This window comes from Macrobrachium rosenbergii, chromosome 51 (genome assembly GCF_040412425.1).
Source record: "Macrobrachium rosenbergii isolate ZJJX-2024 chromosome 51, ASM4041242v1, whole genome shotgun sequence".
Classification (NCBI taxonomy): Eukaryota; Metazoa; Arthropoda; class Malacostraca; order Decapoda; family Palaemonidae; genus Macrobrachium; species Macrobrachium rosenbergii.
This window is the reverse complement of record NC_089791.1, coordinates 58,604,404-58,627,085: the sequence shown is the minus strand read 5'-3', so window position 1 is coordinate 58,627,085 and position 22,682 is coordinate 58,604,404. Positions and strand designations below refer to the sequence as shown.

General features: G+C 42.4%; 1 long non-coding RNA gene across 5 annotated transcripts in view; it reads right to left on the bottom strand.

Moving 5' to 3' along the window:
- LOC136833450 (uncharacterized) overlaps positions 1-22,682 on the bottom strand; it is a 71,958-nt gene that overhangs the window by 19,121 nt on the left and 30,155 nt on the right. For 4 of the 5 annotated variants that reach the window (XR_010851475.1, XR_010851471.1, XR_010851474.1 and 1 more), the window contains exon 4: positions 12,899-13,067. This is a non-coding gene — a long non-coding RNA (uncharacterized lncRNA). Of the gene's footprint in view, positions 1-12,898; positions 13,068-14,956; positions 15,150-22,682 lie in introns of all 5 variants that reach the window. The other variant, XR_010851473.1, reaches the window with a different exon arrangement.

Below are 22,682 nucleotides of genomic sequence, written 5' to 3'. Positions count from 1 at the left end.
CTGGGAGGCGGGCATCAGGAACCATTCCCATTTTCTATTCAGATTTTCTAACGCCACTGTCTCCTGAGGGGAGGAGGGGGGGGCAATATGAATATATATATCTGCCAGGTAAGTATGAACAAACTTTATTTTATCATTAAAATATCATTTTGTTCATGAGACTTACCTGTCAGATATATATATATAGCTGAATACCACCTTTGGAGGGTGGTAGAGACAGCCAAGAATTAGGAAAAACAAATTTATAGGTAAAATTATTTTGGTTCCTTACCTGATAGCATAGCTGACTGCGTGGTTACTGTCACCCTAGTCTGCTTCTGCTTTTCTAGAGACCCCAGCGAGGTAGTGACCTATAAAGCTGGCGACTGCTAGATGATCTGTCAACGGGGGCGTGACCACAATGTGACTAGATCATAGACCATACAATAAGGACAAAAGAGCATTACCAACCACCTAACCAACACTAATACGTTAGCTTGCAAATGATTGGGAAGACTGCCTCCATCAGTCGACCCAACAACCATAAAAAAACAATTAAAAAACCCTTCCTAATCAAGATTAAAGGATAGGATCAGAGCTACCCCCTTGTCCCCAAGGTTGTTGAAGCAGCAATGTATGGTCCCAGCGAAAAGCAATTTTCGTATGCTACCTAAACATCTCGCAAATAGTGTGAGGCAAACACCGATTCGCCGCGCAAAATGTGGCACTGAGAATGTCACCGAGTGCCATATTTTTCTGGAACGCCATGGAGGTAGCGACCACCCTCACCTCGTGAGCGTTAACTCTCAACAACTTGAAGTTGGAGTCGTCACAACAAGAATGTGCCTCCTTAATGACATTCCTAATGAAGAATGCCAGTGCATTCTTCGACATGGCATTAACTGGTTGCCTCACAGAACACCATAAATTATCCGAGGGACCACGAATGTCCTGAGTTCTTTTAAGGTAATACTTGAGAGCTCTAACAGGACATAGAACTCTCTCATGTTCCTGTCCAATAAGGTCTGCCAAACCTTTAATTTCAAAGTGTCTAGGCCAAGGGTTAGAAGGCCTTTCGTTCTTAGCCAAGAACGTAGGGCTTAAAGAGCAGACACCATTGTGTCCCTTGAAACCCACATGACGGCTGATAGCCTGAACTTCGCTCACTCTCTTCGCCGTCGCCAGAGTAGTGAGGAAGACCGTCTTTCTAGTAACATCCCTAAAAGATGCAGATTGGAGAGGCTCAAAAGGACTGGACATTAAAAACTTGAGCACAACGTCCAAATTCCAAGTAGGAGGAATTGGCCGAGGAACCTTAGACGTCTTGAAAGACCTCAAGAGATCGTGGAGGTCCTTATTGTCAGACAAATCCAGTCCTCTGTGTCTGAAAACAGTAGAAAGCATGCTCCAATAACCTTTGATAGTCGGAACTGCTAACTTGAGTTTTTCTCTTAAATAAAGGAGAAAATCAGCGATCTGGCTCACAGTGGTCGAGGAAGAGGAAAAACCCTTCTTTCTGCACCAACCCCTGAAGGTTGCCCACTTCGCTTGATATACTCTGATAGAGGAAGATCTTCTGGCTCTAGCGATGGCCCGTGCCACTTGGCCAGAAAACCCCCTCTCTCTGACCAATTTCTCAATAGTCTGAATGCAGTCAGGTTCAGAGCGGGAAGGTTTTGATGATATCTCGCGAAGTGGGGTTGTCTGAGCAGATCTGCTCTCATAGGTAGGGTCCTCGGAACGGCTACCAACCAGAAGAGAATCTCCGAGAACCAGTGGTTCGAAGGCCAAAACGGGGCGATGAGAGTCATCCTCGTCCCTTGTGAGGCCGAGAACTTGCGAATCACTTCTCCCAGAATTTTGAACGGGGGAAAGGCATATACGTCCATCCCCGTCCAATCCCAGAGAAGAGCATCTATCGCCACTGCCCCCGGGTCGAGTACAGGGGAGCAGTATAGTGGGAGCCTCGCCGTTCTTGAGGTCGCGAAGAGATCCACAAGAGGGCGACCCCAAAGTTTCCAGAGATCTTGGCAAACCTCCTGATGAAGGGTCCATTCCGTCGGCAGAAGTTGATGGCGCCGACTGAGCAGGTCTGCTCGAACATTTTCGACCCCTGCAACAAATCTTGTGAGAATTGAAATGTTGCGAGCATGAGCCCAAAGAAGAATCTCTCTTGCAAGGCCGAACAGGGAACAAGAGTGTGTTCTGCCCTGTTTCTTGAGGTAAGCCAACGCCGTAGTGTTGTCCGAGTTTACCTGAACAACACGATTGGAAACTTGGACCTCGAAGAATTGGAGGGCTAAAAAGATCGCCTCCAACTCTTTGATGTTGATGTGCCAGGACATTCCCCTCTCCAGGTTCCTGACACTTCTTTTCCCCTAGTGTTGCCCCCAACCCGCTGATGACGCGTCGGAAAACAACACTAGGTCGGGCTCAGAGGCTTGAGGGAGATCCCTTTTCCCAACCGCAGGATCGAGCCACCACTTCAGGCACTCTTTTATGGCAGGAAGAATCCTCAATTCCTCTTCCAAGTCTTCCTTGTTTTGCCAGTTCTCCAACAGATAGAACTGAAGAGGCCTGAGATGCAGTCTTCCCAGAGAAACAAACTTCTCCAGCGAGGAAATGGTCCCCAGCAGACTCATCCATTCCCTTACCGAGCATGTTTCCTTCCCCAAGAAGGCCGAGATTTTTTCACAGCATTAAAGCTGCCGTTCTTGCGATGGAGACGCTAGAAAAGCTGCTGAATTCATCTGAATCCCCAGATATACTGTAGAGTTTTAGATAAAAAAAAAAGGTAATCCTTTGTTAATTCTGATTCTATTCCCTGCTGTGAACGTCTTTTGTTTTTGAGTTCTCTGTTCCGGGGTGGTGGTGTCATGCGGCCGGTGTGCTGGTCCTTGGCGGCAAGTTGTTGTAACGGATTCACAATAAACCTTGTATCCGGCCCTGTATTTAATTATGCTCGTCTAACAAATGGCGACGAAATCCATGCAGAGGAGCATAGGGTCTACAAGAACTTCATGTGGATGTAAGGATTTTCCAGGAGTTTTGAAGAGTTCAGCATAGCCTACCGGCTCTGAGGACACTTCCGTAAGGCCAGTTGATTGACGGCGATGAAAGCGGAGGTTAGGCAGAGTTCGCCTATGCTAGGGGTGAGATTTTCAATTCCCCAAGCTGTACTAGTTGATGCTTCGATTTATTGCGTTTTACCCTACCTTACCTGGCATATAGGCTGCTACCTACAGTTTTGCTTCATCTTGCAGTTTTGTTCACGATGGCGACGATACTCAGATTAAGATTGATCCTTTTAATGCTTCTCAGATAACCCTGGATCTTTGGCTTAGTTTATTAGAAGCTAATTTTAGTAATCTTGGAATTGAGGAAGATAACAAAAAAAAATGTTTTGCTAGTGTCGATTGGAACTGATGTTTTTAGTGTACTGGGTAATTTGTATGCTCCTGATTTACCCCATACAAAGACTTATGATGACCTTGTAGCTGTATTGAAATCACATTACATTGTGAAACCTTCTTATCGTCGTAGCCTAATAGCTTTTCAACAAAGAAAAAAAAGGAGGGATGACACAGTGAATAGTTTGTATGCTGACCTCAAGGCTTTAGCAAAAGATTGCAATTTTGGTAATCATTTCGATTCAAGAGTCAGAGATCAGTTGTTTATGGCAGTGGACAATGAAGTATATTTTCCCAATTTAGTTGCTTTGAATATTGATCTCCAAGCTATGACCTCTAGTGCAGTTTTAGAAAGAATTTTGAACATGGAAAAAGCTTTTTGTGGGTGAGAGGAACGAATCACAGCCACAGGTTAGTTCAGTGAGAAAAGAAAAGTCATCTTGTAAGCATTGTGGTTTTTCTCATGAGAGTATAGACTGTTGGTTTAAAGATCTGACTTGTAACATTTGTAAAAGGAAAGGTCATCTAAAAAGGGTGTGTAGAGAGGCAAACAAAGATTTGTCTCTTCATAGGCCTAGTAGTGTTAAACCTAGGTATAAGGCTTCCAATAGTAGGGCTGAAGGTAAGAAGGCTGTACAAACTATTGATGATTATGAAGACAACAATGATGATAGATTGTTAATGGTTAAAGGAAAGATTTTTGCTCTTAATTCTGATGAATTTTATTTCAGTATTAATCAGAATTTAGTTCCATTTGAGATTGACAGTGGCGCTGCTGTGTCTACTATAACCAAAGAGTGGGTACATAGGTTAAAACTAAATATGGAACAATGCAATAAAAAAGCTAAGAGGTTATGATAATATGAAAATTGATGTCTTGGGCAAAGTGTTAGCTCCTGTACTTTATAATAGCACAAAGGTTTCTCAGGTATTTTATGTTGTTGATTCTTGTAATACAAATTTGTGTGGTAAAGATTTAATGCAGCAAGTAGGTATTTATCTGGCTGGAATAGATGAAGGTACTAGAGTAATAAAGGTTGCTAATGTGAGTGCAGAAAAGCTGCTAGATAATTACTTGGTAGATTCAAGTAAACCTATTGCTGGTGTTTTGGCTAAGATTCATTTAAAAGGTAATGCTACACCAAAGTTTATGAAAGCACGCACAGTTCCTTTTTATTACAAGTAAATGATTGAAGATGCCTTAGATAAGCTAGTAGCGGATGAAATGATGGAACCCATATCACATAGTGAATGGGCAGTTCCTATTGTACCTGTATTGAAAGAAAATAAGGTTGAAATGAGGATTTGTGGAGATTTTAAAATTTTGAATAAACAAATTCATTGTGACAGGTACCGTTACCAAAGATAGAGGAATTGTTATCTGTTGTTGGTAAGGAAAGTTTTTTTCCAAAATTGATTTAAAGAATGCTTATCTTCAAATACCTGTTGATGAGAAAAGTCAAGAGTATTTAGTAATTAATACTCATAAAGGATTGTTTAAATATATATAAGCGTTTACCTTTTGGCTTGTCCTCATCTCCTGGTATTTTCCAAAGGTTTATTTCTCAACTGTTGGCAAATGTGGAGGGTGTAGCTGCTTATTTAGATGATATTATTGTAAGTGGTGCTACCAAAAAGGAGCATGATCACCGATTAAGAAAGGTTTTGGAACTTTTGCAAGCACATAATGTACAAATAAATAAGACTAAGACTGTTTCGGAGGCTGAATCTATTGAATATTTAGGATACCACATCTCAGGTGAAGGAGTCAAGCCATCTTCAAAGGGACTGAAAGCTATTTTAGATTGCCCACCTCCTACTTCTGTTGAAGTTCAATCTTTTTTAGGTATGATTACTTACTATTGCAAGGTTGTAAAGAATTTTTCTTCTAAGCTAGCTCCCTTGTATGATTTGTTGAAGAAAAATGTAAAATTTAGATGGACTTCAGTACAGCAGAAGGCGTTTGAAGGCATTAAAAGAGATTTTTCGAGTCCAAAGTGCTGACTAGTTTTGATGGGAATAGTCCTTTAATCATTGAAGTGGATGCGTCTCCTGTAGGTGTGGGGTGTGTTTTGTTGCAAAAGGTTGGTGACCAAGAAAAAAACAATTTATTTTGCAAGTAAAAACGGTCTAAAGCAGAAAGGAACTACTCTCAGTTAGATAAAGAAGGATTAGCTCTTATTTTTGCTGTGAAACGTTTTAGATATTTTTTGCTTGGCAGGAATTTTGTTGCTAGAACTGATCATAAACCATTACTGGGACTTTTTGGAAGAGGGAACAGATTCCATGTAATGCTAATTCTAGAATACAAAGATGGGCTTTGTTGTTATCTCAGTATGATTATGAATTAGTTCACAAACCTGGGAAGGAAAATGTAATTGCTGATGCCTTAAGCAGATTGCCACTTGATGATGATTTTCATTCTGGTACACCAGCTGAGTATGTTAAATTGGTTGAATTACTTGATTTTGATGACATCTCTTTTCAGGCAGTTAAACATTTCACCAATAAGGATGCTGTATTGTCTCAGTTGAAAAATTGTTTGAAGCTGGGATGGTCAAGGGAACATAATATGTCACTTCTGGAATATGCCTCTGTAAAAGATGATTTATCTCTCCATAATGGTGTAATATTGTATAGAAATAGGGTTTTGATTCCTGTTGAGTTAAGATGTAAGGTTTTGAACCATTTGCATTGTGGGCATAATGGTATAAATGCTATGAAAGCTGAGGCAAGGAATTGGGTATGGTGGCCAAAGATAGACCAGGACATAGGAGAAGTCACAAAGAATTGTAGCATTTGTTTTAAGAATTTTACAAATCCTTGAGCTCCTACATTGTCTTGGCCTATTGTTGGTAAATCATGGTCTCGACTGCACATAGATTATGCAGGACCAATGGATGGTAAATATTTTTGATAATTGTAGATTCTCATAGTAAATTTTTGGATATTCATTTTTCTAGTTCCACTACGTCAGCTGTTACCATTGGTCATTTGAGGAAGACATTCTGTAATTTTGGTATACCTGATATCATTGTATCAGATAATGCTCCAAATTTTGTTTCTCAAGAGATGGAGGAGTTCTTGTGTAAAAATAGTATTAAGCATGTAACACCAGCTCCTTATCATCCATCCTCCAATGGTCTGGCTGAAAGGGCGGTGAGAACATTCAAGGAGGGCCTGGGAAAATTTAAGAAGGGAAATATTCAGACCAGAATTTGTAGATTTTTGTATAACTATAGGAGGACTGTGAATTCTTCCACGGGTAAGGCCCCAGCAGAAATAATGTTTGGTAGGAATTTCAAAGGTACTGTTGAATCGGTTAAACTGAAAGACAAATCTTTAAGGAAAATGAGGATGAAATTTTCCAGGAGGAAGGTAAATTGTATAAAGTCAATGATGCTGTGTTTGTTCGTAATTTTGGGAAAGGTTCACCATGGGTGGAAGGAAAGATTGTGGAAGTACTTGGGTTGAGAAATTATAAGGTGGAAGTACAGAGTTTTGGTAATATTATTTGGACAAGACATGCAGATCAGATTATGCATAGATATATGGGTGACTTTAACCAATCCAATAAAGAAGTGTTATCCAATAATTCTAAGTCATCTGTAAATTTGAGTGATTCTAGTGCTTTCATTTCAGACACTAATGTACCATGTGATAATAGTGGGGCTGAAGAACCCATAGAAGTAACTGTAAATAATGATAGTGAATGTTCAGTACAACCGCCAATGTTAAGGCTGATCCAGTCGAATAAGTAAACCTCCAGATCGACTTGATTTATAAATATATACAAATATGCTGTATTTATCATGTTGTTTTGTTTTCATATTTGTAACATATTTTGGAAGAAGTATTGATTTATTTAATTGTCTGATGTTTTAAGTTGGAATATTATTGCTTTTCTAGGGATAAGGGATGTAGAGTTTTAGATAAAAAAAAAAAAAGGTAATCCTTTGTTAATTCTGATTCTATTCCTGCTGTGAACGTCTTTTGTTTTGAGTTCTCGGTTCCGGGGTTGTGTTGTCATGCGGCCGGTGTGCTGGTCCTTGGCAGCAAGTTGTTGTAACGGATTCACAATAAACCTTGTATCCGGCCCTGTATTTAATTATGCTCGTCCTAACATATACAATGGACTGTGAGGGGATCAGCTGCGACTTTTCTACATTGACCAGAAGTCCCAGGGACTTCACGAGTTCCAGAGTTAACTGAAGGTCCTCCAGACACCTTTGTTTCGACGACGCACGAATCAACCAGTCGTCCAGGTAAAGAGAGATCCTGACGCCCGACAGGTGCAACCACATCGCTACGTTCTTCATAAGAAGCGTAAACACCCTTTAATGTGCTGAGTCCAAAGCAGAGAGCCTGAACTGGTAAGTCTTGCCCCAAAGACAAACCGGAGATACTTCATCGAACACGGATGAATAGGAACATGAAAGTAAGCATCTTGGAGATCCAACGATACCATCCAATCCCCGGGACGAAGGGCTCCTAGTATTGACTGAGACGTCTCCATCTTGAACTTGTCCTTCAGGACAAAGTCGTTCAGCCTGCTGACGTCCAAGACGGGTCTCCAGCCTCCTGAATGTTTCGGGACTAGAAACAGCCTGTTGTAAAATCCCGGGGATTTTGTGTCTAAGACCTGCTCCACTGCTCTCTTCTCGAGCATCTGTTCGAGTAGGTCGAACAGAATTTTCTGCTTGGCAGGATGGTAATTGGGAGACAGATCTCTGGGGGTTGAAGATAATGGAGGAAGAGCCAGAAAAGGAATTAAGTAGCCTCTCTCTACCACTTGGAGGGACCAAGCGTCTGCCCCTCTCTTTCTCCAGGCTTGGGCAAAATGAAGAAGCCTGGCTCCTACTGGTGTCTGGAGGTGAAAGGAGTCACTTGCCACCTCTCTTGGAGGTGACTTTGCCTTTAGGGAAACCTCTCCCTCGGCGCAGGTCTCGTGAAACTCGCCATGGAAGCTCCTCCACGAAAGGGCTGCTTCTTCTTAGCCGGCTGTGGAAAAGAAGAGGACGATGATGGAGCTAAAGGACGCTTAGAGGACCTTGGAAAGGAGGTCTTGAGTTGCCTTCTCTTGAAGGCTGGCAGCGATATCTTTAACCAAGGTCTGGGGAAAGAGATGGCTTGAGAAAGGAGCAAACTGTAGCTCTCCCTTCTGCGTTGGTGAAACAGACTTTGCCGAGAAAGAACAAAACAACGCCCTCTTTTTTAAGAGGGCCGACGAAAACTGAGAAGCAAGTTCTTCTGAGCCATCCCTGACGGCCTTGTCCATGCACAGCAGTACACTGGACAGCTCCCCCAGACTAATGGAACTCGGACTAGTAGCCTTCGTGTGTAAAACTCCCAGACACCAGTCCAAGAAGTTAAAGACCTCAACAGTCCTGAAGAGTCCTTTAAGATGGTGGTCCATTTCAGTAAGAGTCCAAGAAACCTTAGAAGAGGACAACTGAGATCTTCTAGAGGCGTCAACAAGACTCGCAAAGTCCCCTTGAGAAGTCGAGGGAACTGTCAAACCAATATCCTCACCTGTCTCATACCAAATGCCTGCTTTGCCGGACAAACGTGAAGGAGGCAAAGGGAAAGAAGTCTTTCCTTGGTTTTTTCTGGCAGTCATCCAATCCTGGACTTTCTTGAATGCCCTCTTGGTAGAGAAAGACTTCTTCATCTTAAGAAAACCAGGAGTTCTTCTCGCTTTAGACGAAGCCAACTGTGAAGGAGGAGAGCGAGGAGCCGAAGGTTGAAAGGTATCAGGAAACAGATCCTTAAGCAAAAAAGTCAGAGTCTGATAATCAGTAGAAGCAGAAGATGAAGGGTGTTTCTCTTCGTCCGAGGGCTCTGACGGAAGGGGTTCTTCTTCCTCAGCTGGCGGGTCCAGAGTGCGAGGAGGAAGGAGACCCGACTCGCCGATACGTAAGCGGGACCTCTCGTGCTTAGAAGAAGTCGTGGCTAAATCCTGAAGAACGTCAGAAGTCGAAGCGGGAAGTTGAGCGTCATGAAGCACTGCAGGTGTAGCGTCAACGTAAGAAGAGCGTGAAGTGATAAAGCGAGGCGTGCGAGGAGCGTCCTGGCTGGAAGCGCGCGCAGCTCCATGGCTGGACACGGGAAGAGCTTCACGGTGTGGCGCGCGCGAAGCGTCCTGGTTGGGAGCGCGCCGAGAGTCAAGGTGAGGCGCGCGTGAAGCGTGAGGAGCGCGCGAAGCGCGAGACACTCGCTCCTGGCGCGTATTAAGAGAAACGTCCAACTCTTCAAATCGGGGAAGACGAGTAGGAAGCCCCTTTATACCTTCTTTAGGTGAAAGACGAGAAGCCTCATGCGATTTAGCAGACGAAGAAGACGAAGCAGGTGACGAAGGCGAAGGCCTGGACTTCTTAACAGGCAGATGCAAATCCTTGCGACGAGGCCTGTCCTTTCTACAGTCTGTTGCAAGCCCAACAAAATCTGACGTGTTGGAGAAACAGCTCTCTCGGGAGAAGGGCTGAACCTGCGAGAAGGAGAGGGGAGAGGAGACGTCTTCTTCCTTCTCACCGGAGAATAAGCTCCAGCCCTTGCCTTAGCGCGACTGGGGTGTCGAGCAGCGTCATCATCCGTAGCACATCGAAACTTCTTCTGCGGAGGAACATCCCCGAAACTTTCAGGGGAAGAGCACAAAACGTCTAGAGGAAGAGGACGTGAAGCGTCCTCTCCTCTCAAGCTTCTCTTAAGAGGGCGAGAGTCCAACCGAGAGCTCCAACCCCGACGTGGGGAGGACGTGTTGGAGGACGAGAGGCAATCCTTATGGATGCGTGCCCGTGCACGATCCCTGGCAGCCTGGGTGGAGTCATCAGGACCTGCCGAAGGGACGTCAGATCGGTGGGAAGTCCCTGTAACCTTCATGCGGCTTTCGACATGCCCCCTCCCTGGATCCTGGGAGTTCGGCAGAGGTCCAGGCCTAGAAGCATTATAGGGCCGATCTGACGCCCCCCTCCACAACACTAGGGGCACTAACACAATCAACACTCTGCGCCTGAAGGGCATTCACTTTGGTTTCAAGAGCGCGAATTGACTCCAACACGAGAGCCAAGGTACCACTTTCTGCAGCAACAACCTCAGGGCCCGAAGGCAACACTACAGGGTTAGGACTAAAAACTACAGGGTTACTAACATGAGAAATCCCTGACTGTCCGTCTACAGATGCACTCCTGGAGGAAGACCTCCTCAACCTATCACGCTCCAATTTCCGCATATAGAATTCATACTTCTTCCACTCCCCTTCAGATAATCCCTCACATTCATTACAACGATTATCCATAGAACATTCCATACCCCTGCATTTCATACATAAAGAGTGAGGATCTACCGAAGCCTTCGATAGCCTCACCTTACAATCACCAAGCTACAGACACGATAGCTAGAGGGAGACATCTTATTTAAAGAAAAGTCAAAAGGCAAAATCAAAAACAGTCCAGAAAAGCGTGTGCCAAGTCACAGATCCAAGTCGAATACCAAAAACAACCAAAATACTCAAGTGACAACAAATTTCGAAATCCAAATGGCGGGGGAACTGACAACAGGTGTTGACAGTCCGGCGACAGAGAAAATCTGAATAGAAAATGGGAATGGTTCCTGATGCCAGCCTCCCAGCGGCGGGAATGTGTACTAACCACCTGACCGGCCACTGTGTGTGCCGCGAATTTTGAAATTCTGTCGGACTTCGGAGATTACAGCTATATATATATCTGACAGGTAAGTCTCATGAACAAAATGACCTTTCAAAATTATGAGATTTACTTCAGTGATATTTCATATTACATTCTGCATCTCTTTTAAATGAGCACATGAGACTATCCATAACACCCCAATAAACATCAACAACTTTAAAACCCCACTTATTTGAAAAACAACCATGTACTGAATTGTATATCTTCTTGGATATCACCTGTTCAGACCAGTGAAAATTTTCAACCAGATTTCATAAAGTCAGATTGTAATTAGATATGCCTGTTATTGCAAACTCTTTCTTATATGGAGACACTGCACAATTTCCATGTTCCTTAATGAAAACAATATTTTTAAAAAGTAACATTCAACAATACCTTGAAAGCATTAAACACCATATATAATGAATATTTTCTCATACTGTATAAATTCACCTAAATTTACCTAAATAGAAAAAAAAGCATGGAAAAGCTGATACAGTAAATATATTTATCAGGAAAGATATTAGCTAACTAGATCAAACTGAGCATGCTAGACACAATAGCTAGCATACAACTTTGACAAGTGCAAAGTTAACTTCAATTAACCATTTTATTTATTAGGAACATGAGAAATAGACTCTTTAGACGGAAACAACTACAAACTTGTTAAAACTATTACAAAGGTCACTCTTAAGAATCATTCCTTTTAGTCCACTAAACTTAACCAACTAAACAGTGTCATCATCATTCTCCAACTCAAAGCTAAGGAACTGAATATCTGGAGGAAAATAGTTGAAACAGACTGAGAAATAAACACAGAGGAAAAGAATCTGGGAGACTCAAAATCACCAAGGAAAGGGAGGAAGGGAACAAGAGAGAAAGAGAAAGAATGGAAAACAAGTGCATTGAATCCCATACCTCTACCTCACCAACTCTTCCCCTTGTTTCCTGTTTTTGCCTGTAGGTGGAAGCCCACCTCACACTTGCCCCATGTAACCCAGAGGTGCCAGAAGGCAAGATTATTTAAATATTGCCAATTAGCTGTTCGGGAAAAAGTGCTTCAGTTAAGGCTTCAAATAACAATCACAAAATAAAAGTTGAGGTGAAACAAAAAATTTCACAAAATCATTCCTAACACCTGACCATTAATGGAAATTAAGCTTGCAAGTTCTCAATAACAGATGTTTACTGTAATACAACTAGGAGCCATACAATAACAAAATAACTGAATGAACTTTGCCTATTTAAATTTTTTACCAATATCAAAACAAAACTGAAATATCAGCAAATACTCTAAAGGATGCAAATGAATTCCATCATAAACAATATTTTGTCTCTTACTTACTGCAAAACATAGCCTCAAAATATTATAAAATCCAGTCTAAAACTAAAATATAAATTTTCATAATAAAACTTATTACGGTATTTGGATATATAACTACTGTTAAAGATAGGTACATCTTCACGGTGGCAAGTGAGTTGGCATTCAAATAAAAGAGGACTACTTGGCTGGCCCAAATGACTGTCTAGTTCCTGTTCTCCACAAGTTGTTTTGAATATTTTAGCTCTTGTCAGAATTCTTCATGACAGCCCACTAAGTTATTGGGAGGTGAGTAGGAGGGCGGGGGAGAAATTACTTTAACAGTAGGTATGTATCCAAATAATAAATGTTATTATGAAAATTTATGTTATTTGGGATGAATCTTACCTACTGTTAAAGATAGCTGATTCCCACATTAAGAATAGGGTGGTGGGTGGTTCAGCTAAAAAGAATCCACTCAACCAATCCAGAAAAGATTTCATGCATGAAACCCAAAACATTCTTACCTGATCTGGAATCCTTCCTGAATAATATTACCTCCAGGAGGTGGACTCCACTCATTAAGCAAGACTCATGTTTGCAGCAAAGAGCAGCCTTGCAGAGAAAACCACTTAAATTCAGCCAGAATGAAATAGAAGCAGTGTGAAGGACCCCTGTGCCTGGGTCTGAAAGCACCTACAATGACAGTCAATAAAAATAATTAACTTAAAGATATAAAAGTACACTCCTGTACAATATACGTACCTGCATGCTCTATACAAAATAAAAATCTTGGATTTAAATCAAAGCGACTACATAGCTGCTCTTAGCGGACTATGGGCTTTACCATTTTCATATGTGATTTCTATGTACACTCGGAAACCACAATCTCCGACCCACCTAGGTCGTGCTCTGAGTTTATAAGCAGTGCCTTTCTGGACAGCAGGCAACACCAACTATCACGGATTGAAACACACTTGAACACCTTTTGAACTCTTCCGGATTTTGCTTTGGGCATTTTTTTTTTTGTGATTTTGCTGCATATAATGCAAAGCAGTCATGACATGATAATATAGATAACACTGTTGAATTCTACAACCTGTATAATATCGAAACGAAGAAAAAATACCAAAACTGCTGGATTGTAGTTAGGAAAGGGGGAGGGGGAGGGAAGGGTAGAATCTGCGTGTGTCTATCTCTCTCTCTCTCTCTCTCTCTCTCTCTCTATCATCATCATCTTCATTATCTCTCTCCAAATGACCACAAAAATACATAACACTCATAAAATATATGGGAAAAGACAGACAGACAGACAGACAGACAGACAGAGAGAGAGAGAGAGAGAGAGAGAGAGAGAGAGAGAGAGAGAGAGAGAGAGAGAGAGAGAGAATGGCACATCAACAAAGCACACTACCTTTTCAGCAGACTTTAAACCAAGATAAGGCAAGTCCTGCTCCTACTCATTACGTTAGTTTGGTCGGCGCTGTGATTCGTCCACTTGTGTGCCACTGCTTCAGAATGTCATTTCCACACACACACACACACACACAACACACAGATTCTACCCTTCCCTCCCCTCCCCCCTTTTCTAACTACAACCCGGCAGTTTCGGCATTTTCTCTTAGTTTCGATATTATACAGGTTGTTGAATTCAACAGTGTTGTCTATATAATCATACCATGACTGCTTTGCATTTTATGCAGCACAATTTAAAAAAAAAAAAACACCCAAAGCAAAATCCGGAAGAGTTCAAAAGGTGTTCAAGTGTGTTTCAATCCGTGATAGTTGGCGTTGCCTGCCGTCCAGAAAGGCCCCGCTCATAAACTCGGAGCAGGACCTAGGTGGGTCAGAGATTGTGGTTTCCGAGTGTACTTAAGGTAGTAAGCGGCAAAAAACTGAATTGCACTTTTACTGCACCACATTAAACAGATCCTCAAGTAACAAATTTGTCATAAAACTAAATTAAGTACCAACTGCTCTGACATTATGAATGTTCCTTCAATAAGAGTAGCACCTGAAACACTAGCCTGGTCAAATATTTAACCCTTAATGGAAGGGCATGATCATATGAGGATCTATAACAGGTTTTGAGTGATGGATGGGCTAACTAATATGAGTATTAATATTATGCGCCATACAATTTGGATGAATTTAGCAGGAAAGATGTGCATGTCACTTTAATGGTCCATACATGACTTATGGCAACTGTAGTAGCTCAGCACAGGACAGAGGGGATCAGTCTGCCTTGAGACTTGATGGGGGGAATGTATTGCCTCTCTCTATCCCATGACATCTTTTTATTTACTTGCTCATAAATATAACCAGGGATTGCTGTTGGTTTTAGTTCTTATCTTTTATGATAGTATGGCAGCTATAATTGTAATTTTGCAAAGAAAAGTGCATAGAAATATTAGAAAAAACATTTACAGTACTGTAATACAGTAACTGTACTGCCTTTGTATCACATTTAGGTAAAAAACATTATAAAAATTTTCCATACCAATTTTACACTTAAAAGCATGAAAATGACACTTTTATAATAAAATGACATTTTTATAAAAAAATAAAGTTTTATATATACTCACCAAGTAATTACTGTACATAGCTATAGTTTCCACTTTAACAGCCGCTTAGATTCAAAATTTCGCAGGTAGCGCTACAATATAGTTTGTGTAGGTGATTAGCCTGTCCCACTTACGGAATATTGGAACAACCTAGCAAACAATTCTTCATTTTATGCGTTATGTCCATCAGAGGGGAGGAGGGTGGGCTCCGATTCTGTAATTACGTGGCAAGTATATATAAAACTTTATTTTATTATAAAAATGTCATTTTCATATAAGTAACTTACCAAGTAATTACATAGCTGAATCCCACACTGACATGAGTGGGATACATGGACATAGTATTCTACTCCAAAAACATTAAGTCATGTAATGAATCTGAAATAGAAAAGTTGCTAGCACTGAACACAATGCTTGTCGTTCCTTATTAGTTAAGAGAGCCTGCAGTATAAAACTGCAACTGGCTGACGCTCAACTTAACCTGTGGTGGCGTGGCAGTAGAGCCAAGGGTCGCCTCTACTTAAGTGGGAGCTTTGTCGTGAAGGAGTACTCCGATGGCTACCAAAGCATCAGTGAAAGTTATGCAGTTAAGGAGTTATCCAATAGCCAGCAAAACTTTAATGGGTGTCCTTGCCCTGGGCACAGTACCAATGTAAAAAACCAACCAGATACACTGTCACCTACACTGAAATAACACCACAACCCATCCACTGAGAGTGGTGGGTGCTCCAGGTACTTTGTACCTCCTGGCCCCTAAAGTTAGTTAGTTATAAATGATTTGTTTAACCAGACCTCTGAACTCTTTTAGGGTTCTTCTCGGGCTGGGATCTGGCCCCTGGCCCCTAAAAAACTATATACAGTGGCAGCAAAAATAATCTTAAAAGCAAAAATAATGTTGACATATTTCACAAAATAATAGCAAACAGCTGTGGATAAGTAAACAAACAGAAATCTGTACTTATTTATTAAGATACATGGTGCCAGACTGAGTCATCTCTCCTTTAGCCTGAATACAGCCTGATGCTTAGGCATGGAATCGGCAAGGATCATGAAATACTGAGGGTCCATTATAGTGCCATCATGTCAACAATCTTATTCTTAAGCTCAGCCATATTTGAGGGCTGGGCACCTGCAACTGTGTAATTTAATAACTTTCCAGGCTTTCAATTGAAGGACAAATCAGGTGAAATGCCTTAGTCTAAAACAGGTAAATAGTTTTCAAAGTGCAAGCCACTTTGTTACTGTCTTAGTCTTGTGACATGGAGCCCCATCATGCATAAAAATTTAAATTTCATCATGTAACCTGTAAAATGATAACATGTGGTCCTTAACCACTTCTAAATATGTTGTTCCAGTTGTTTCATTGTTTCCCCTTAGGGCAAGAAACACAACCCAGCTCTAATGCTTATCTACCAGTAAATGCCCCACACCATAACACACTGTGGATGCTTCACGATTTTTACTTAAACCTGTGATGATAACATTGGACACACTAACAGGGCCTCCTCACAACACTGATGGCATTATAACCATTCTGAAGGTTGATTCATCTGAGAAATAATGTCACGCCATTGTTCCTTGGTCCAGTCTTTATATTTCCTGCAGAAAGTAAAACAAAGAAAAATTTTCTTTATGCTATCTGTGAGGAAGCGGACTTCTTTGCAGCAAACGGCAGACGGTAGTCCCAGGTCACACTGCGCAACGATGTTGTACCGTTCATGAACAGCGACGTTTCCAAACATCAGGATGCTTTTTCTTGAGTGCAGCTGCTATAATTGAAGAATTACTTCAATACTTCCCTCTTCAGAATTTTATCTGTACTTGGAGAGGTCTTCTTCCGTCCGCAACCTGGTTTCCGCTGTGGCACTGCTCCTAGTGGGAGTCCAGCTGCCGCCTTTTTCAGACTGCAAATAGCTTGGCAAGAGACACCAATATCTCTGGCCACACGAATCACAGAGACTTCCTGCTCCAGCTGGGCAAGGGCACGGGCCTTTTTTTCATTTGTAAGCTTATGGCGTCTTGTTATGTCAATGACAAACTGAGCTGTGGGCTGCCAAAGATGACTGAAAAATGTGCAAGTCAGGGGCTGATGGAGCAACTTGTTCCAGATCCTGTCACCCACTCATATAGGTCCAAGGAATCTGCCAACCATACGACAAATCATGGTAACAGTGGTATGACTGCCGCACAATTTTGAAGTTGACAAACATTTGATGTTAAGATTATTTTTGTATTTTCGCTGTAAATATTAATTTTGCCGCCACTGTACCTCACCAGAAGGTGAAGAGATAGTAGGAGAAAATCTTATGCTTCCTCTTGCCATACCATGCCAGTCACTATCCCGTGGTACTGCAGAATTTACACGCTACTTAGCTGGCACCAGTCTGGAGATGGCGCCAGCAAGCTGTGGAAGTTCACGGATTGGTATAAATATCACTGGTGCCAGACAGTAACTGGCGCCAAGAGAGCTGGGTACCAGGCAAACTGCTTGGAAATCACAGATGCCTTAAGCTTTAAAGCTGGTGCCAGGAGAGGTGAGCACCAGGGGAGCCTGAAGCTCTAGGCGCTGGGGCCAGACTTGTAGCTGGTGCCAGGTGAGCTGGATGCCAGGCAAGCTAGCAGCTCGAGGCTCTGGAAGCCCTAAAGCTGGCGACAGACTGTAGCTGGCGCCCAAAGAGCTGGGTGCCAGCGGAGCTAGAAGTTCAGGTTTCACTTCTTAAGATAGTGAGATGCAAAGGATGAGTATACTTCCAGTAGGTCGATGCACAATGGAAGTTGTGGCCATATGTGCCTGTGAGACGTGAAGGACAATAAACTTCCAGGAGGCCGATGCCAAATGGAAGTAAAGGACATATATGTGCCTGAAAGCTGAAAGCTACAGATGATCCTAGCTTTTACTTCAAGGAGGCAAAGTTGTTCTTCTGAATCTGAGAGTGTTTCAGAAATCTCTTAAGGATGAAGGATAATGCGATCTTAATCCACAGGAGAGGGGTTCTCGACCAAACATCAAGGGACAAGAAAGTCCTCTAGACTATTAAGTCCTGTTCAAATAAATACCTAAAAACTCTAATTGGAAAAAGAGTTCACTCTTTTCCCTCAAAGTTGGTGAGCGCTCCTGGGTGCTTGGAGCATGCACTGATGCAAGGTTGTAGCTGGTGTCAGGCGAGCTGGACACCAGGCGAGTTAGGAATTCGGGAGATGGACAGAGCTCCTGGAAGCCAAGGATGTCCGTTAAGCTCTAAGGGAGAAAGAACGGATCCAGGTCTTGGATGGATCCTCATTCTTGCCTAAAATCAAATGACAAAAATGAGGATAACACACCTTTTGCTTCCTAGCTGGGTGTGAAAAAGGCTTGCAAGGTCTTTGAGAAGTAGATGAAAGATCCAGGACTCTGTGCTTAACCAAAGATAAGCATGGATCAGTACCTCTTCAAGGAAAGCGAGAGAACCTAGATCTTCTCAGAAACAAAGAGGTAATCTGCAGCAGGGTCAGAGGTGTTTAAAAGGAAGAGACAAAGAGTCCAAGACACCAGCTTTGGAGGACGACCACTAAGTCTGGGAGACAGAGGAAGAGAGTGACTTCTGAATCTTGTAATAGTCTCTGCAACACGTCTTGAAGACTCTTCGGAAGACAATCCTATGGACAGTCCAGTGCCTGTCTGGGCAAGAGTGGACCCCCCTGGTAGTATCTCTGAAGATAGGTTGTCTGAGAAGAGACAGTTTGGGGGAAAGAAATGAAGAGTCCACCAGTCAGCGCTTCCTCGACCATATAGAAGGTTCCTTGAAGAGGCAAACAGGTCCAAGGTTGGCTTGCTTCATACAATAGAGATTCTGACAACTCAGGGGATTGAAAGGCCATGATGCGAAGGACAAGCTTCTGACGGCCCAGTACGTCCTTCAACCCTTAGTCCCTGAATAAATCAAATGACTAGAAGACTTGACTGATCTGTCAACAGAGGAAGAACTCTGCTGATTGGTCTAGAGGGAACGCTGGATCCAGCTTCCCTGCTTAAGTAGATGTGTTAGGACTGAGGTCTAATCCAAACAGACTACCACAGAGCTAGGGTCAAGCAGTACTAGGGCTGTAAGAGAAACGCTTTAGCTCTCCAAAGTATAAGTGAGGTTCCGTTCTTCTTGTGGACCAGAGTCCTGGACATCTTCCCAGTTCTTCAAATGGTCTCCTTTGAACCTAGATCTGAGGTGCTGAGAAGAAGACTAGAACTAAGCTCAGCAGAAGAAGGAATTCCCTTGCACAAGTCATGTTCAGACAGCCACCACTGGAAATCCGACTAAAGAAACCTGGGCAAAGAAACAACACGGTGTGTCTGACTGTGTTTCCCTGTCCTGGTAAAGGTTACTGTCAAGAGCCTCCGATCCCCTTTTCTTCGAAGATAATGAAGAAGCCAGTCGACATGTAAAGATTGAAGTAACGCCCAGACAAAAGGGGAAGTCAAATGCAGGAAGAGCTGGTAAACAGGAGGAGGTTGAAGCAAAGACTTCTGATTGGGAAGCCCTGTACTGCAAGGCGGAACTAAAAAAAAAAACTCTGGAGTTCGGACGGGGATTTGGAAGAGTGCTCCCTGCATATCCAAGTTCCTATCCAAACACCCTGGAGAATGGGTGAAAAAACTATCTGGATTGCCTCCCTCTTGACCTTCATCTACTGCCTAAGATAGAAAAATGAAGAACTGTGGTCATGCAGCCCACTGTCAGGAGCCGAGTACAAGAAAAAAAAGTCAAGCGCTCAAAAACTACCGTCGGAATGGCGTTGTTTGGGAGCGACAGTCCACGCAACTGTGTGAATCTCACAGTAGAAGACAGCACCAGAGATCTACTTCTAGAGAATACAAAACAAGAGCAGAAAAAAATACTCTTCCAAGTCCGTACATGACAGGGCACGGAAACAATCCAAGGCACTAAGCCTCTGGTGCTGGGTGCTCTGACACTGGACACTTGGACACTAGACTTTCGGTGGATGGTGTAACAGGCCCAACAAATTAAGTTGGCGCTCAATGGTCTCCAACAAAGCATAGGAGCGGACAAAACCAACGAAGAAAAGAGAAGAGGTAGCTCTGAACTCAGGAGCTCAGAACCTGGGAGCTTGGAACTCAGGAGTTCGAACTCGGGAGCTCAGAACTTGGGCACTTGGAATTCGGGAGCTCGGAACTCAGGAGCTCGGAACTCGGGAGTCTGGAACTTGGGAGATGAGAGCTCGGAACTTGGGAACTCAGAAGTTGGGAGCTCAGAATTTTGGGCGCTCAGAAGCTGGGAGGTCAGAATTTGGGTGCTCAGAACTTGGAAGCTCGAAACTCGGGAGTTTGGAACTAGGTAGCTCAGAACTTGGGCGCTCTCTGACTCTGTCCACATTCCGAGAGCAATGACAACAACCACTGACACACCAAAACTGGGAAATATATCTTTACAAGAGCTGAGATAAATCTGAAAAAACACCATTGGCATCACTAGTCTACACTGTGATCCATAACTAACCACACTGGGATCCCAAAAGTGTCAATGGAGTCTCTTGTCCACACTGGAATCTTTATCTTGTTCAAACTGGGATCCGTTAAACAAAAAAAACCCATCGGCGCCACTACAACTGAGGCAAGCACATCCTTATGGTCGCCTTTTCAATGCCTGTCCATCGAGACCTGTGGACAACAGGTTCAACTGAGGGGTAACTATCTGGGAGCAAAACCCTTTCGGACTCACATGGACCGAAAGTATGCCTCCTCCTAGGTTTAGGGGAGTCTGACAGGGACTGGGTTTATGAGATCCAACAAGACGCCTTTCCAGTGGCTGTCTGCCAATACCTCCTCCCAGGAATTGTGGGGAGTCTGACAGGGACCTTCTGTCTAGGAGCATAGGGGGGTCTGGCAAAGATATGGAAAGGGAAGCAAGGGAGCCAGGTGAGGGAGGAAGTGGTAAGATGGCTAGTATGAGAGAATTGGCACCAGGGTGCTAACGCTGGTGCTGAGAGCATGAGAGGGGGTGCTGAGGGTGGAGCTGGCACCCGAGATCGGTGCCAGCAAGCTTGTAGGTTCCTAGCATGGGCTGGTTCTCGATTGACAAGAACATCAACTTGTAGCCGCCAACAAAAACCCCCAATTCTCTCCTTACTACTTTCTGCCTAGCACTTTGAGTTCTGCAAAGGAAGGTGTGACGGTCATGTTAAAAAATTTATTTACTGGAGGCTTCCAGGAAGCATAGGTCTGGTAAATAAATCATAATTGCAAAAGTTCCAGGCTTAGTGAAATGGCAAAATACCCAAGAACTACTTTTAAGGCAATTATTGGTGGCTTGCGCAAACCATATGGTCAATAAACAAATCATAAATTGCCCAAATTATGGCCTAATGAAAGATAGTAATGCAATGTCGTAACATCTGAAAATTACTTCAGTCGTAACATCTGAAAATTACTTTAAAGCAAAAACATTATCGGCATCTTGCCAGTAGCCTATGGTCGGTAAATAATTTATGAATTGCAAAAGCTAATGCCTAACGAAAAGGAGTAACATACACCGATTACTTTATACTGGAATGCTGTAGCATCCGAGAATTACTTTTAAGGCAAAACTATTATCTACGATTAGCTAGTATATTAAGGCCGTAGTCTAATGAAAAGCCTAACATATACCAATTATCTTATAATAGAGTGTCTAGACCAATTATTTTATAATGGAGTGTCGTAATACTCAAAAATTACTTCTAAATTCAAAACTATTATCACTAGTTTAAAGCTGGAAAACAATTCATAAATTGCCAAAGTTATGGCCTAATGAAAATGCATAACATACAATTTACTTTTGTAATGGAATGCCGTAACATCCGAGTTTACAGCAAAACTATTATCAGCGCTGCCAGAAGCCTAACTGGTAAACAAACCATCAATGCAAATGGCATCGTTTACCGGCAGCTCGATGATGACCGAATCAACATAAAACAAAATAAGAAAAAACTCAACCTGAAAGATTTCAGTTTGAAGGCTACAATATACACATTCCGATGGTTGATTTAAAGAATCCTCCATCGGAGTCCAGTAAAATAACTGGAAAATGAAAAAAGCTACAGCCAGACCAGGTGTTGTCAACACGGACGGCAAAAAACAAATGGGAATTGTTTGCTAGGTCAATATTCTGTTGGTGGGGCAGGCTGATCACCTACACAAACTATACTGAAGCGCTACCCGCAAAATTTTGAATCTAAGCTGCCATTAAATCGAAACTATAGCTATGTAATTACTTGGTGAGTTACTTGTATAGAAATAGAGTTTTATTTATACTTACCCAGTAATTGTATCACTGTGGTTTGCTACTCGATGGCAGCTTGAATTTTTGAAATTTGTGGCAATACTCTACTTTTTCCACCCGAGTTGGTGACTAGGTCCTGCCCTATTTCTGGGAAGGAGAGGACAACCCTTGAAAAGTGTTTCAATTTGTTTTTTGCTATAATGTCCATGTGAGGGGAGGAGGGTGGGCTCCACTCATAATTACTGGGTAAGTATAAATGAAACTTTATTTTATTGTAAAAATGTCATTTTTATTTAAGTAACTTAGTAATTACATCGCTGAATCCCACATTGATGGATGGTGGGGATTCATGGACATACTGTACCCAAAATATTAAAGTTATATATTATGGATATATATGTGATGTTAGTATCAATAATTGCTTGTTGTTCCTTACCTAGCGAGAGAGCTATTGGGAGTATTCTGCTGGCTACAAAAGTGTCAATTAAAGCTGTGCA